The sequence below is a fragment of the Amblyraja radiata genome, chromosome 43 (assembly GCF_010909765.2).
Source record: "Amblyraja radiata isolate CabotCenter1 chromosome 43, sAmbRad1.1.pri, whole genome shotgun sequence".
NCBI classification, from domain to species: domain Eukaryota; kingdom Metazoa; phylum Chordata; class Chondrichthyes; order Rajiformes; family Rajidae; genus Amblyraja; species Amblyraja radiata.
Window position 1 is genome coordinate 2,141,712 of NC_045998.1, and position 16,433 is coordinate 2,158,144.

General features: G+C 47.4%; 1 long non-coding RNA gene across 1 annotated transcript; it reads left to right on the top strand.

Moving 5' to 3' along the window:
* Positions 1-6,140: 6,140 nt before the first annotated feature.
* LOC116968031 lies at positions 6,141-9,674 on the top strand. Its single transcript, XR_004410384.1, has 3 exons — positions 6,141-6,172; positions 8,996-9,000; positions 9,664-9,674. It is a non-coding gene; the product is annotated as an uncharacterized LOC116968031 (long non-coding RNA).
* Positions 9,675-16,433: the final 6,759 nt, after the last annotated feature.

Consider the following 16,433-nt stretch of genomic DNA (forward strand, 5'->3'; position numbering starts at 1 on the left):
TGGGCATTAATTATCTAGAGATGTTTGGGTGAATTTATGGTTAAAGCATATGCATAAATATGCATCACTTGCATGTACGGTTATAAATAGATAATACTACGGTGGTGGCCTACATTAACCATATGGACGGCAAAAATCGGTATCATGCGACAAGTTGGTCAACACAATTGGCAATGGTGTCCAAAGACATATTTGGCTATCAGTAACTTACCTGCCAGGTAAGCTAAATACAGTGGCAGACACCAGGTCGCATAAAAATCAATGACAACATCGAATAGATGTTAAAAACCCCACAAAATGTTTCGCAAAAGTTATCAAGCAATATATCGATTTATTTGCATCAAGGCTAAATCACCAGGTACCTATGTATGTTGCTTGGGAACCAGAGCTGAGGCAGCAGCAGTAGATGCGTTCGCTCTGGATTGGGGAAATTCTTTTTCTATGCATTTCCTCCCTTCTGCCTCCTCAGTCGGGGACTACGCACAGTACAAATGGACTCTGCTTCAGGTATTTTGAAGTACCCGACTGGCCTACACCGCCATGGTTCCCAATACTCCATGACATGGTTGTTGAAACCGATGGTATTCCCCAGTGAACCAGAGTTATTAACACCCAGTGTCGGGCACAAGCCATGAGAAGAGTCAAACTCCTGGGTTGCAGATTCTGTACAAACCACTCTGGGACTGGGATTATCATAACAAACCGTCGACACCATGTCAGCATCCCTCCGAACATTCACTGGAAAACAGCACTTGTCCAGCATCAAAAAATGGGAGAAGTACTGCTTGGATACAGGGACCACCTATTCAACCGCTACAGTTACCAACGTACTGGAATTCCTGGTGAACCTTCACCACGATGAAGGACTTCAGCTACAGAGCTGTCAACACAGCTAGAATTGCCCTGCCTGTCTTTTTCAAAACCAGCTCCAGGACAACAGGCCATGGGGTCCCACCAGCTGGTGGTCAATCTATGAAGGGTATTCACAACTCTAAACACTGGGATCTGTTTTGCGGTAAGGGGAACTGTACAAAAGGGACGGATTGCATCTTAACAGGTGTGGGACCAGCATTCTGGCAGGCAGGTTTGCCACTGCTACACGGGTGGTTTTAAACTGAATAAGGGGGGTGGGGTGTCGAATGGGCTAGTAGAGGATGGAGTTAAAGGGAAAGGGTTTCTTAAATGTGTGAGCGTAGAGACAGAGGGGTGTAAAATGAGGGTAGAAGCAATAGGTAGCAAGGTGAAAAGTAAAAGTGGCAGGCCGGAAAATCCAGGGCAAAAATCAAAAAGGGCCACTTTTCAACAAAATTGTATAAGGGGTAAGAGTGTTGTAAAAACAAGCCTGGAGGCTTTGTGTCTCAATGCAAGGAGCATTCGTAATAAGGTGGATGAGTTGAATGTGCAGATAGCTATTAATGACTATGATATAGTTGGGATCACGGAGACATGGCTCCAGGGTGACCAAGGCTGGGAGCTGAACATCCAGGGATATTCAATATTCAGGAGGGATAGAGAGAAAGGAAAAGGAGGTGGGGTAGCGTTGCTGATTAGAGAGGAGATTAACGCAATGGAAAGGAAGGACATTAGTTTGCAGGATGTGGAATCGGTATGGGTAGAGCTGCGAAACACTAAGGGGCAGAAAACGCTGGTGGGTGTTGTGTACAGGCCACCTAACAGTAGTAGTGAAGTTGGAGATGGTATCAAACAGGAAATTAGAAATGCGTGCGTCAAAGGCAAAACCGTTATAATGGGTGACTTCAATCTACATATAGATTGGGTGAATCAAATTGGCAGGGGTGCTGAGGAAGAGGATTTTTTGGAATGTATGCGGGATAGTTATCTAAATCAACATGTAGAGGAACCAACGAGAGAGCAGGCTATTTTAGACTGGGTATTGAGTAATGAGGAAGGGTTAGTTAGCAGTCTTGTTGTACGTGCCCCCTTGGGCAAGAGTGACCATAATATGGTTGAGTTCTTCATTAGGATGGAGAGTGACATTGTTAATTCAGAAACAATGGTTCTGAACTTAAAGAAAGGTAACTTTGAGGGTATGAGACGTGAATTGGCCAAGATTGACTGGCAATTAATTCTAAAAGGGTTGACGGTGGGTATGCAATGGAAGACATTTAAAGACTGCATGGATGAACTACAAAAATTGATCATCCCAGTTTGGCAAAAGAATAAATCAGGGAAGGTAGTGCATCCATGGATAACAAGGGAAATCAGGGATAGTATCAAAGCGAAGGATGATGCGTACAAATTAGCCAGAAAAAGCAGCATACCGGAGGACTGGGAGAAATTCAGAGACCAGCAGAGGAGGACAAAGGGCTTAATTAGGAAAGGAAAAATAGATTATGAAAGAAAACTGGCAGGGAACATAAAAACTGACTGCAAAAGTTTTTATAGATATGTGAAAAGAAAGAGATTAGTTAAAACAAATGTAGGTCCCTTGCAGTCAGAAACAGGTGAGTTGATCATGGGGAACAAGGATATGGCGGACCAATTGAATAACTACTTTGGTTCCGTCTTCACTAAGGAAACATAAATAATCTGCCGGCAATAGCAGGGGACCGCGGGTCAAAGGAGTTGGAGGAATTGAGTGAAATCCAGGTTAGCCGGGAAGTGGTGTTGGGTAAATTAAATGGATTAAAGGCCGATAAATCCCCAGGGCCAGATAGGCTGCATCCCAGAGTACTTAAGGAAGTAGCTCCAGAAATAGTGGATGCATTAGTAATAATCTTTCAAAACTCTTTAGATTCTGGAGTAGTTCCTGAGGATTGGCGGGTAGCAAACGTAACCCCACTTTTTAAGAAGGGAGGGAGAGAGAAAACGGGGAATTACAGACCAGTTAGTCTAACATCGGTAGTGGGGAAACTGCTAGAGTCAGTTATTAAAGATGGGATAGCAGCACATTTGGAAAGTGGTGAAATCATTGGACAAAGTCAGCATGGATTTACAAAAGGTAAATCATGTCTGACGAATCTTATAGAATTTTTCGAGGATGTAACTAGTAGCGTGGATAGGGGAGAACCAGTGGATGTGGTGTATCTGGACTTCCAGAAGGCTTTCGACAAGGTCCCACATAAGAGATTAGTTTACAAACTTAAAGCACACGGCATTGGGGGTTCAGTATTGATGTGGATAGAGAACTGGCTGGCAAACAGGAAGCAAAGAGTAGGAGTAAACGGGTCCTTTTCACAATGGCAGGCAGTGACTAGTGGGGTACCGCAAGGTTCAGTGCTGGGACCCCAGCTATTTACAATATATATTAATGATCTGGATGAGGGAATTGAAGGCAATATCTCCAAGTTTGCGGATGACACTAAGCTGGGGGGCAGTGTTAGCTGTGAGGAGGATGCTAGGAGACTGCAAGGTGACTTGGATAGGCTGGGTGAGTGGGCAAATGTTTGGCAGATGCAGTATAATGTGGATAAATGTGAGGTTATCCATTTTGGTGGCAAAAACAGGAAAGCAGACTATTATCTAAATGGTGGCAGACTAGGAAAAGGGGAGATGCAGCGAGACCTGGGTGTCATGGTACACCAGTCATTGAAAGTGGGCATGCAGGTGCAGCAGGCAGTGAATAAAGCGAATGGTATGTTAGCTTTCATAGCAAAAGGATTTGAGTATAGGAGCAGGGAGGTTCTACTGCAGTTGTACAGGGTCTTGGTGAGACCACACCTGGAGTATTGCGTACAGTTTTGGTCTCCAAATCTGAGGAAGGACATTATTGCCATAGAGGGAGTGCAGAGAAGGTTCACCAGACTGATTCCTGGGATGTCAGGACTGTATTATGAAGAAAGACTGGATAGACTTGGTTTATACTCTCTAGAATTTAGGAGATTGAGAGGGGATCTTATAGAAACTTACAAAATTCTTAAGGGGTTGGACAGGCTAGATGCAGGAAGATTGCTCCCGATGTTGGGGAAGTCCAGGACAAGGGGTCACAGCTTAAGGATAAGGGGGAAATCCTTTAAAACCGAGATGAGAAGAACTTTTTTCACACAGAGAGTGGTGAATCTCTGGAACTCCCTGCCACAGAGGGTAGTCGAGGCCAGTTCATTGGCTATATTTAAGAGGGAGTTAGATGTGGCCCTTGTGGCTAAGGGGATCAGAGGGTATGGAGAGAAGGCAGGTACGGGATACTGAGTGGATGATCAGCCATGATCATATTGAATGGCGGTGCAGGCTCGAAGGGCCGAATGGCCTACTCCTGCACCTAATTTCTATGTTTCTATGTTTCTAAACCCTAGACCAAGGCACACCCATATATGGGATATCAGTGTTGTCCTGACATACCTCAGGGGATGCCCACCAGCCAGATCCCTCAACCTGAAACCATCTATGCTCAAAACACACATGTTGATGGCACTTGTAGCTGCACAAAGGGTCCAGTCACTACACCTATTGTGACTGGACACCATGTTCACAGCTCCAGACCAGATCTCTGTCGTTGTCCAGGGAACGGTCAAACAGAGCAGACCAGGAGCACCTAATCCAGTCGTGGAATTCCGGGCTTACCCACCAGAACCACGGTTATGTGCCATGACCCACCTACTATCCTAAATAGACACAACCAAAATATTCGAGGGAGATGGAAAGCCTTGTGGGTCAGTCATAAAAAACCTTGTGGTCGGGTGACGAGCCAAACCATTGCGAGATGGCTCAAGCAGGTGCTAAAAACTGCTGGGATAAACATTAACATGTACAAATTTTATTCCACCAGAGCAGCATCCACGCCGAAGGCTAAAAGAATGGACGTACCTATAGACCACATCCTGGCTACAGCAGGATGGTAGGGGGGGGGAAGACCGTTCAGAAATGTCATAATAAACCATTGGCAAAACCTGTTTTATTTGCAGGAAAGATTTACGGACTGCAAATATTTAATTTAAGCCCAGGGGAGCAACTTAACTTCTTTGTTGTTATTGTTAAAAAAATACCATTGTGTTTTTCTACAAACAGAATCATTGGTTGATTACGATAACACTTCCTCCCTCAAGAACTTCGGCAGTGAGTTAAATAAAACTGTTACACGGTTTGAAATCACAGAGCTTTGAAGTCTTCACGTAGTCACTCACGTGACTCCGAAGTAAAATAGTAAGATTAAACGAGAACTTACCAGTTTGAAGTTTGATCTGTATTTTATGAGGAGTTACGATGAGGGATTACATGCCCTCCGCCCCTACCCTCATTATATGGATCAAACTAATAGACTGATGTCTCCCAATCTTTACTATGTTTACTTCAAATAACTGTGTCTATCTGTGATTCCACACCGCTGCTTGGAAGTATGCCGCGCCTGCGCACTGAGCGGGTTCTTCACGTAATCCCTCATCGTAACTCCTCATAAAATACAGATCAAACTTCAAACTGGTAAGTTCTCATTTAATCTTACTATTAAACTGACTGGTTGCATTGCAGCCTGGTTTCGCAAATCAAACGCGCAGGAATGGAAATTACAGAGTGCTGTAGACACTGCCTGGATCATCACAGGTACTAACATCCCTAACGTCAAAAGGATTTTTTGGAGGTGCTGCCTCAAAAAGGGCAGGCACTATCATCTAGGGATCTTATAGAAACTTAAACATTCTTAAGAGGTTGAACTGGCTAGATGCAGGAAGATTGTTCCCGATGTTGGGGAAGTCCAGAACAAGGGGTCACAGTTTAAGGATAAGGGGGAAATCGTTTAGGGCCGAGATGAGAAAAACATTGTTCACACAGAGAGTGGTGAATCTCTGGAATTCGCTGCCACAGAAGGTAGTTGAGGCCAGTTCATTGGCTATATTTAAGAGGGAGTTAGATGTGTCCATTGTGGCTAAAGGGATCAGGGGGTATGGAGAGAAGGCAGGTACAGGATACTGAGTTGGATGATCAACCATGATCATATTGAATGGCTGTGCAGCCTCGAAGGGCCGAATGGCCTACTCCTGCACCTAATTTCCATGTTTCTATGTCTATGTTTCTATCTAAGACCCACACCTCCCTGGCCATGTTCTTATTTCACGCCTACCATCAGGAAAGTGGTACAGGAAGTGGTACAGAAGCCTGAAAACCATGACCTCCAGGTCAAGACTAACAGCAACCATCGCACTATATATCACAAACCTTGGCAACTTTAAACCAGTCCTGCAATGTACCCGAACTTTACTTCATTCGATACCAGATCCACGTTCTCAACAAACGCTTCTTTGCCTATCTGGGCTCCACTAAGGATCACAAGCTTGCACGTCTCCAGACCAGCCCCTCCATTGACACTCCTCACATCGACCGCTGCAGCACCACTACTGGACCATGCCACCTGCCCTACCACCATGGGGCTAAGACACGCAATGCCATAGCTGCCAAGAGGAGCAGCATCCACATCCACCACCGCTACATTGACGACTAGATTGGTGCTACCATCCTGCACTCAAGATACACTTGGACCATCTCCTACATCTCCCTACCTTTTCTTAATCTCACCGTCTCCATCACAGGAGATAGACTATCAACTGACAATGACTCCCACATCTATCTAGACTACATGTCTTACCACCCTGCTTCCTGTAAAGACTCTATCCCCTACTCCCAATTCCTCCGTCTACGCCGCATCTGAGCCCAAGATGAGGTATTCCATACCAGGACATCCGAGATGTCCCCATTGATTAGGGACGCCTCTCCTCGGTAACCCGCAGCTCCGCTCTTGCTCCCCTTCCCCCCAGTTGTGACAGGGACAGAGTCCCTCAGGTCGTCCAATACAGCAGATAATCCTCCGACATTTTCGCCACCTCCAACGGGATCCCACCACTAGCCACATCTTCCCGATTCCACCACTTTCCGCAGAGACCTCTGTTCCCTCTGTAACTCCCTGGTTAACTCGTCCCTTCCCAAACCTCCTCTTCTCCAAGTCCTTTCCCAAGCAACACCCGAGCAGGAGGTGAACTTTTCTTCCCTCCTCTACTCCATCCAAGGACCCCAACAACCTTTTCAGGTGAGGCAGTGGTTCACTCGCACCACCTCCAACCACATTTACTGTATCTGCTGTTCTAGGTGTACCTGTAATGTGCTCTCTGAAAGTGAAGGGGGAAATTCATACATGAACACATTCACCTTTTCTGCAAGTCCATCCAGGTGTGGACTCTTATATATCAGCGAGACCGAGCGCAGGACTCCCGCTTTTGCATTATTATGGCTACCTAGTATTATGGTTATAAATGTGTTCCATTTTTTAATTCATGGTTTATCTGTGTGTGTGAGTCAAGCCTGTTAAGCTGCTAGCTGCAAGAATTTAATTGTTCTGTTAACGGTACATACGACAATTAAACACTCTTAACTCTCCAACAATTACTGTGGGGCATCAGCAGAAATACAACCCACCACATTCTACAATGTCATGACTTAGCAGATTCCTCATTTTTCTCTTCTTTTCAGTCAAGCCAGCGGATCAAGAATGGTTCAATGAGGAGTGCAGAAGGGCAGCTTCAGGTATGTCCAAAAATGATGACATGCCAGCTCAGTGCATCTTCAATACCATGCATGATCCACAGTAAAAACAGCACACGCAGGCAGCATTCCTGGAGAGAGGGAACGGGCCCCGTCCAAGGAAGGAGATGGCCGGAGGCCCACAACAGCCTAGGATGTGTCGGGATGTGTCATAAGATCGAGAGCGTGGACTTTTAAAATGGCACTTAAATATGGCGCCTCTTGCATACGGGCTCTGCAGACTGTTTCTGTACATTTGCTAATCGAGGATCAGGGATATGGCAATACTGTACAGGACGCTTTGTGTGAAAAATAATTTCTTCTGTCTGACACAAGGAAAGGTTTTAAATTGAAGAAAACGACAAGGAACCAACGTGAAAACCTGTCTGCACCGAAACATTCGCTTAAAGAAGCTTCTACTGAAAAATGATGGAGAACTATGTCACTGGGTAAGAACAAATCACTGCATGCATATTTCTTCAAACTGTAAGCTTTACTTGTTTTAATATGTAATGCATAATCCCCATTCAGAAAGAATGTGACTTGATTTGTATTTTACTGGCATCTTTAGGTAGCAGCTATCTAATTCATATTGCACATACCTGCTATGTTTAATTCTTTCAATAGGTGAAGACAATGAAACCATGCATCTTGTATTCATTGGAGTTTAGCTTGTATTCACTAGAGTTTAGAAGGATGAGGGGATCTTATAGAAACAGGGAATTCCTTAAATTCACAACTCTCTGGGTGAAAACGTTTTTTCTCACCTCAGTCTAAAATGACCTCCCCGTTATTCTAAGACAGTGGCCCCTGGTTCTGGACTCGCCCAATATTGGGAACATTTTTCCTGCATTGAGTTTGGCCAGTCCTTTTATAATGTTATATGTTTCTATAAGATCCCCCCTCATCCTAAACTCCAGTAAATACAAGCCTAGTCTTTTTAATCTTTCCTCATATGACAGTCCCGCCATCCCAGGGATCCTCGTGAACCTACACTGCACTGCCTCCAGCACAAGGATGTCCTTCCTCAAATTAGGAGACCAAAACTGTATACAATATTCCAGATGTGGTCTCACCAGAGCTCTATACAACTGCAGAAGAACCTCTTTACTCCTATACTGAAATCCTCTTGTTATGAAGGCCAACATTCCATTAGCTTTCTTTACTGCCTGCTGCATCTGCACGCCAACTTTCATTGACCGGTGTACAAGGACGCCCAGATCTCGCTGCACCTCCCCGTTACCTAATCTAACCCCATAGAGATAATAATCTGCCCCCTTGTTTTTGCCGCCAAAGTGAATAACCTCACATTTATCTATATTATACTGCATCTGCCACGCATCTGCCCACTCACTCAACATGTCCAGGACACCCTGCAACCTCCTAATATCCTCTTCACAGTTCACACTGCCACCCAGCTTTGTATCATCTGCAAACTTGCTAGTGTTGCTCCTAATTTCCTCTTCCAAATCATTAATATATATGGTAAACAGTTGTGGCCCCACTCGCCACTGCCTGCCATTCTGAAAAGGACCCGTTCACTTAGAGGTGGATAGAGGCGAGGAGGTTTTATTGGTGGATGGGAGGATAAACACTGGAAATATAAAAGAGACAAAGCTGTCAGATAATGAGAGAAAATGAGTGAAATACAATGCAGGTGGGAGATAATTGGCTTATATTCACTGGAATGTCGACGACTGTTTGAACCTGCCTGACGTCTGGCCTTATTCACCACGTTTGGTGCCACTACAGGGGTAACTTTATCACACAAAGGGTGATGGGTGTATGGAACGAGCTGCCAGAAGAGGTAGTTGAGACTGGGACTTTCCCAACATTTGAGAAACAATTAGACAGGTACATGGATAGGACCAGTTTGGAGGGATATGGACCAAACACAGGCAGGCGGGACTAATGCTGGGACATGTTGGCTGGTGTGAGCAAGTTGGGCAGAAGGGCCTGTTTCCACACTGTATCACTCTATAATCTTTAGAAACTTAAATAGTTCATGTCCAGAATTCAGCTGAATCTGGACAACATTCAGCGTAGACTAAACAGTGGCAAGTAACATTCATACACAGAAGAATCAAAGATCAGCTCCAGAAATGGAGAATCGAACCTCTTGCAGTTGATGTTCAATCGCATTAGCATTGCCAAATCACACCAACATTCTGGGGTGGTCACTGGCCAGAACTCAACTAGATCAAACACAATGACTGTGGCTACAAGAGCTGGTCAGGGATTGTAGTAACCCATCTACTCATGTCCCGAAGTTTGCAACCAGATGCAAGGCAGGAGCTTGATAGCATTCTATCCATTTGCATCAATTAATGCATCTCCAACAGCATTCCCATAGTTGAGATCATTACTCAAAGCAGCCCACCTGTTTTGCATTCCACTGAAACAAGCTAGATATTCTTTCCCCACACCTCCATTGTGCTAGGACTAGCTTTTATAACTGACCTGCAGGACAAGAAGTCAACAGGACATTATCACATGTACTACGAGGCAGGTGCTCTGTCTTTTGTGAGACGATGACGGGAGCCAAGATGCCATCTCCACTTAAAAACTCATCCCTACAGCAATGATGCCTTTCGGAGTACGCTCTAGTGCACAAGTATGTAGGTAAAGTGTGGCTCCCAGGGAAAACTTTGTTCTTAAAAGCAAATAGCATGGAGAACTGATTTGTAAGAACCAATAAACAATTGTGAAAATACCACAGCTGAGAAAGGTGGGTATAGGATCAGGAACATTCAGGAGTTAATATACAAAACCAAATGTGTATTAAAATGATGATCACTTGTGGTTGAGTTTCTGTTCCGATTGGGAGGATTAATTATGACAGTAACATGAATTAACTAATTTCTCCAACAACAATTCAATCACAATTGTCATAAGCAATTTACCAGATATGATAGTTCCCTACCTCCCAGTACGGACCCAAGCCAGACTATCGGTATCGACTGGCTATCTACCGGCATACACAACCATTCTCTAACCGGGCACTGAGATCTACCCTGGCCGCGATGCGCCGGCAGCAGCAGGACCTCGCATTGACTCTCCTGTAACTTCGGGCCTCACTCACCCAGACCTGCAACGGACCCCAACTATACTTCATCCGCCGGAAGATCCGCCAGGGTTGTGATTTATCGGACAGTGGGAAACATGCCCTCTGGTGCTTATCGATCTCCTCCTGGGGATTCCTTTTCACCATGTACTGTCACTTGGTATTTGGCCCACGGTTTCATCACCCTGTCCAAATCTATTTGCCTCACACTTGCCCTTCCATAGATTTGTGGGAGTCAGTCAGGATCCACCCTAGGTTTGAGTTTATGCAAGGTTTAGGCCATTGGGCTCTTTCGTCTGTAGAGCTTCAATCCACAGCCTCTCTGCTCTCTTCCGTCTCCCTATTGTCCAATTTATGTTTGTTTCCAGGCCCACGATCTCTAGGGACTGGATCCCATGTTGCTGGAAGTGTCTGCTAATGGGTATGGATTGGTCCCCCCTTGTGATGTTGCTGAGGTGTCCTGTCAGTCTGACTCTGATGCTGTTGCCTGTTTCGCCTATGTACAGTAAGTTGCACTCTTTACATCTAATTGCATACACCATATTCTTTTGCTCACAGGTTATACTCTGCGCTATCTGGCCTCTCTTCCCTGTTACACTGTTCTCTATATTTTTGGCTATTACTAAGTGGGTGCAGGCCCCACACCATCTCTGCCCACAGTCTGGGGCTGTGTGTAGACTTGTACTGACCAGGATGTCCTTCAGATTTTTAGCCCTCTTGTATGCTGACATTACCTTGTACCCCTTTAGTGTGGCAAATCCACTTTGGAATTGTTCAAACCGGCCCTTGACTATTTTGTGAGCCTGGACAGCCATGTTGCCATATATTGTTATGGCAACATGACAAATAAAAGGTAGTGTAGGTATTGTATTGTATTGTATTGTATTGTATTGTATTGTATCCACCTCTTCAATCAACGATTCCTAGCCCACCTTAACTCCACCAAGGACCTGAAATTAGCCCGCCTCCAGGCCGCTCCCGTCGCTGACACTCCGCGACTCGACCGCCCGCAGGCTCCGGCCCCAACTCTGGCCCGCGCCGCCTGCCTGAGTCCAGCGACGCCATCTTGGCCAAGAGCAGCGCCTCCAGTACTCGCCAGGACACCGCCTTCGCCGACCTCCACGTCGATGTTGCCACCGACATTCACCTGCCCACCGATGACGCCCAGCCTCGCCGCGTCAATGGTAACTCGGGCTTCCTCCCACTCGCCGATTCCTCCGACTATCGCCACGATAACGCGACAGCCGAACCTCGCCTCCCCCCGGGACCGCTTAACCTCATCGCCGCACCGGTCCCATCCGACATCGCAGCCGCAACGTACTATCCCCCCGAATGTACTGACATCGACTCACTCCACAACAACCCAGACTGGGTTATCAAACCTGCCGACAAGGGAGGTGCCGTGTTAGTCTGGCGCGTCGATCTCTACAAAACCGAGGCCACACGCAAACTCTCGGACACCTCCTCCTACTTACCCCTGGACCATGACCCCACTGACGAGCACCAGGCCACTATCTCTAGCACCATCACCGACTTCATCAACTCCGACACCCTGCCCCCCCCGAGCCTCCAACCTCATCGTTCCCCAGCCCCGCACGGCCCGATTTACCTTCTCCCCAAAATCCATATACCTGACTGTCCTGGCAGGCCCATTGTCTCTAACTGTTTGTGCCCTACCGAACTCATTTCCACATACCTCCATCCTATCCCCCTTGGTTAAATCCCTCCCTACCTATGTTCAAGACACCTCAGACACTCTCCGTCGTCTCTGCACATTCCATTCTCTAGACTCCAATCCACTCATCTTCACCATGGACGTCCAGTCACTCTACACCTCCATCCCCCACCAGGATGGTCTCAAAGCCCTCCGGTTCCTCCTCGACCGGAGGTGCAACCTATACCCGTCCACTGGTCCTTACCCTCAATAACTTCTCGTTTGACTTCTCCCATTTCTTCCAAATACAAGGCGTAGCTATGGGCACGCGCATGGGCCCCAGCTACGCCTGCCTCTTTGTCGGGTGCGTCGAACAATCCTTGTTCGAGGCGTACCATGGCCCCATCCCCGACCTCTACCTCCGCTACATCGACGATTGCTTTGGTGCCACCTCCTGCACCCGCACACAATTGACTGACTTCATCCACTTCACCACTAACTTCCATCCGGCACTCAAATACACCTGGACAATTTCCGCCACGTCCCTACCATTCCTTGACCTCACTATCTCCAACGCAGGTGATAGACTTCTGACCGACATCCACTATAAACCCACTGTAAGGACTCCATCCCCTATTCCCAATTCCTCCGTCTACGCCGCATCTGCTCCCAGGATGAGGTGTTCCACACCAGGGCATCGCAAATGCCCTCATTCTTCAGGGAACAGGGGTTCCCCTCCCCTACTATAGATGAGGCTCGCACCAGGGTCACCATACCCCATAACACTGCTCTCTCTCCCCATCCCCCCACTCGTCACAAGGGCAGAGTCCCCCTGGTCCTCACCTTTCGCCCCACTAGCCGGCACATACAACAAATACATCAGTTTTGCCACCTTTGCTACTAGTGGCAGCGCGGCTCTGGCTGCAGCGGCTCTCCGGCAGTCCTGTTTGTTTTGTGTTTTTTGGGTTGTTTATTTTCGTTTTGGTTAGTCTAGTTTTGGTTTTTAGTTTGTGTTTTGGGGGGGGGTTGAAACGGGGCTTGCTGTCTCTCCCTGCGGGGGAATGCGACTTTTTTGTCGTATTCCCCTTATCTCCTGCGTCTGCGCTGAGGCCTAATGGCGGAGCTGGCGACCTCGAGGCTCAGGAGGCAGAGCCCGCCAGGACTCGCACTGAGCTCGCTCCCGTGAGGACGGCCCGGCTCGGGGCTGGAACAGGGCTTTCGTGAGGGGCTGTGACGGCCGGCCCGAGGAAGGAACGGTGCTCCCGTCGGAGTAGCCGAGCTCGGGGAGGTACGGCGTTCCCAGCCTGAGGGAGGAGCGGCGCCCGGTCGGGGCGGCCCAGCCTGAGGTAGGAGCGGCGCCCAGTCGGGGCGGCCCAGCCTGAGGGAGGAGCGGTGCCCGGTCGGGGCGGCCCAGCCTGAGGGAGGAGCGGCGCCCAGTCGGGGCGGCCCAGCCTGAGGGAGGAGCGGTGCCCGGTCGGGGCGGCCCAGCCTGAGGGAGGAGCGGCGGCCTGGCGCGAGGCTGAGACGGTGGCAGTACTCACGTGAGGGCGATCCGGCTCGGGGCTGGAACGATGCTCCGGGGGCTGGGACGGCAGTTCTGGTGGCGGTGGCCTGAGACCGGGGGTTCGGCCGCGGGCCAGCGGCTGCGTCAGCAGGACTGGTGGACGGCAGCTTCGACTACCCCGGGCCGCGGTGTTTGAGCCGCGAGGACAGGTTTTAACATCGCCCGGGGGGTATCGCCTCAGCGCAGAAGGAGAAGAGGAGGGAAGAGACTGCAGCCCTAAGACTTTTGCCTCCATCACAGTGAGGAGATGTTGGGTGGACTCACTGTGGTGGATGTTAATATGTGTTTATTGTTGTTTTTTATTGTATTGTATTATATGTATGACTGCTTAAATTTCGTTCAGACTTCGGTCTGGATGACAATAAAAGGCTATTCTATTCTATTCAACGTGACCCCACCACTCGCCACATCTTCCCATCTGCCCCCCTGTCTGCCTTCCGCAAAGACCGATCCCTCCATAACTCCCTTGCCAATTCTTCCCTTCCCTTCACTCCCGCTCCACCCCTTCCTCCAACCTCATCTATTGCATCCGCTGCTCTAGATGTCAGCTGATGTATATCGATGAGACCAAGCGTAGGCTTGGCGATCGTTTCGCCGAACACCTCCGCTCGGTCCGCACTAACCAACCTGACATCCCGGTGGCTCAGCACTTCAACTCCCCCTCCCATTCCGTATCCGACCTCTCTGTCCTAGGCCTCCTCCACGGCCAGAGTGAGCAACACCGGAAATTGGAGGAACAGCACCTCATATTCCGCTTGGGGAGTCTGCATCCTGGTGGCATGAACATTGGATTCTCACAATTCTGTTTACCCTTGCTGTCTCCTCCCCTTCCTACCTCAGCCCTCGGGCTCCTCCTCCTCCTTTTTCCTTTCTTCTCCCCGCTTCCACCCACCGCCCTATCAGTCTCAAGAAGGGTTTCGGCCCGTAACATTGCCTATCTCCTTCGCTCCATAGATGCTGCTGCACCCGCTGAGTTTCTCCAGCATTTTTGTGTACCTTACCAGATATGATGCTGAGTAATTTGAACTAACCCATCTAGTGTTGGATGCACTTGCACCAACAGTTACTTTGGGAGATGCAAGATCACTTCATGAGAGTGAATCTGCAGAAAGCACAGATGTGGATGGGGTCCCTGGCCAGAGTGTGGGAGTATCAAATACAATGGAAGCAGAGGATCACTGGGATTATTTCTAATGCAAAAATTGAAGCCAGAGGGAGAAGAGCCATATTGCTGGAATTAAGTCTGCTTTTTAACAAGAAAAAGGTTTTAAAAACTGGCGGGAAGAGTTGCAGTTTTTCAGTATTGCTGATTGTGGAGGCAGAACATAAGTGTGAAGAAGGTGTCCGACAGGCTTGTCTAGAGGGGGGAGGGGGAGAAAACAAAGCCTGGCAAGGGATCTAAAAGCATTTATTTCGAGAGAATTAGAATATAAAAACATGGATGTAATGCTGCGGCTTTAGAAGGCACTGGTCAGACTGCATTTGGAGTATTGTGAGCAGTTTTGGGCCTACATCCGAGGTGGGGACCGGCTGTGCCGACATCCAGTGGTGGTTTACGAGAATGATCCCAGGGATGATTGGGTTAACGTATGAGCGTTTGACCACTCAAGACCTGCACTCACTGGAGTTTGGAAGGACAAGAGAGGACCTCATTGAAACTTACAGAATATTGATATCCTGGATAGGGTGGATGTGGAGAGGATGTTTCCACTAGTGGGAGCGTCTCGGACCACAGGGCACAGCCTCGGAATAAAAGGACATACCTATAGAAAGATAAGGATGAATTTCTTCAGTCAGAGAGTGGTGAATCTGTGGAATTCATTGCCACAGGTGGCTGTGGAGGCCATGTCATTGGGTATACTTAAAGCAGAGATTGACATGTTCTTGATTAGGAAGGGTGTCAAAGGTTATGGGAGAAAGTAGGAGAATGGGGTCGGGAAGGAAAGATAGATGAGCCATGATTAAATGGCGGAGTTGACTCAATGGGGCGAATGGTTAAATAAACTCGAATGACTTTTGAACTTGTAAATGCATTTTAAATCGATGACTCAGGAAGGATCCGTCACATTTACCACTCTGACGGTGACACAAAAACATCTAGGCTTTGCAAGTAAGGCAATTTGTAATGGGATTATTAGTTTAATTAAAGCAAAAGTGTTTTGCATATTTCTGGCAGGAGTATTTTGTGGCATTATCAGATGCTTGTAATCATGGGAAATATTAATGCAGTTTGTCACCCATGTTTACATGCAATTCTACAGTAGTTTTTAATGTCCAATGTTCCAATGACAGTCTAGAGTTGTCTATGACTTGTGTCTGAGTCCTGTCATTGGTTGGAATGACCAGTACCTAAAACCAAGCATTCCACATCACCTCATCCCTTGAATCAATGCTACACTGCACGATGTGCAACATTAGCAACGGAGAAGGAACAGGAACCCAGCTCTCGCCTCTAGAATTCCATCTAAACTAAATGGTACAATTTTATGGAGGATGTTGGGACAGAGACCGCTGCAGATGTACAAATGCAATTTTTAACAATTGCAGAACAAGTTGGTTGAGTAGTCAGTTTAAAAAAGGAACACCGAATTTCTGGAATAGAGAAGCAAAGTATAAAAGCAAGGTATGCTACGTTTTAACAAATCGCTTCTACACAAGTCTGTTCGACTGCATTAAACAACAAGAAT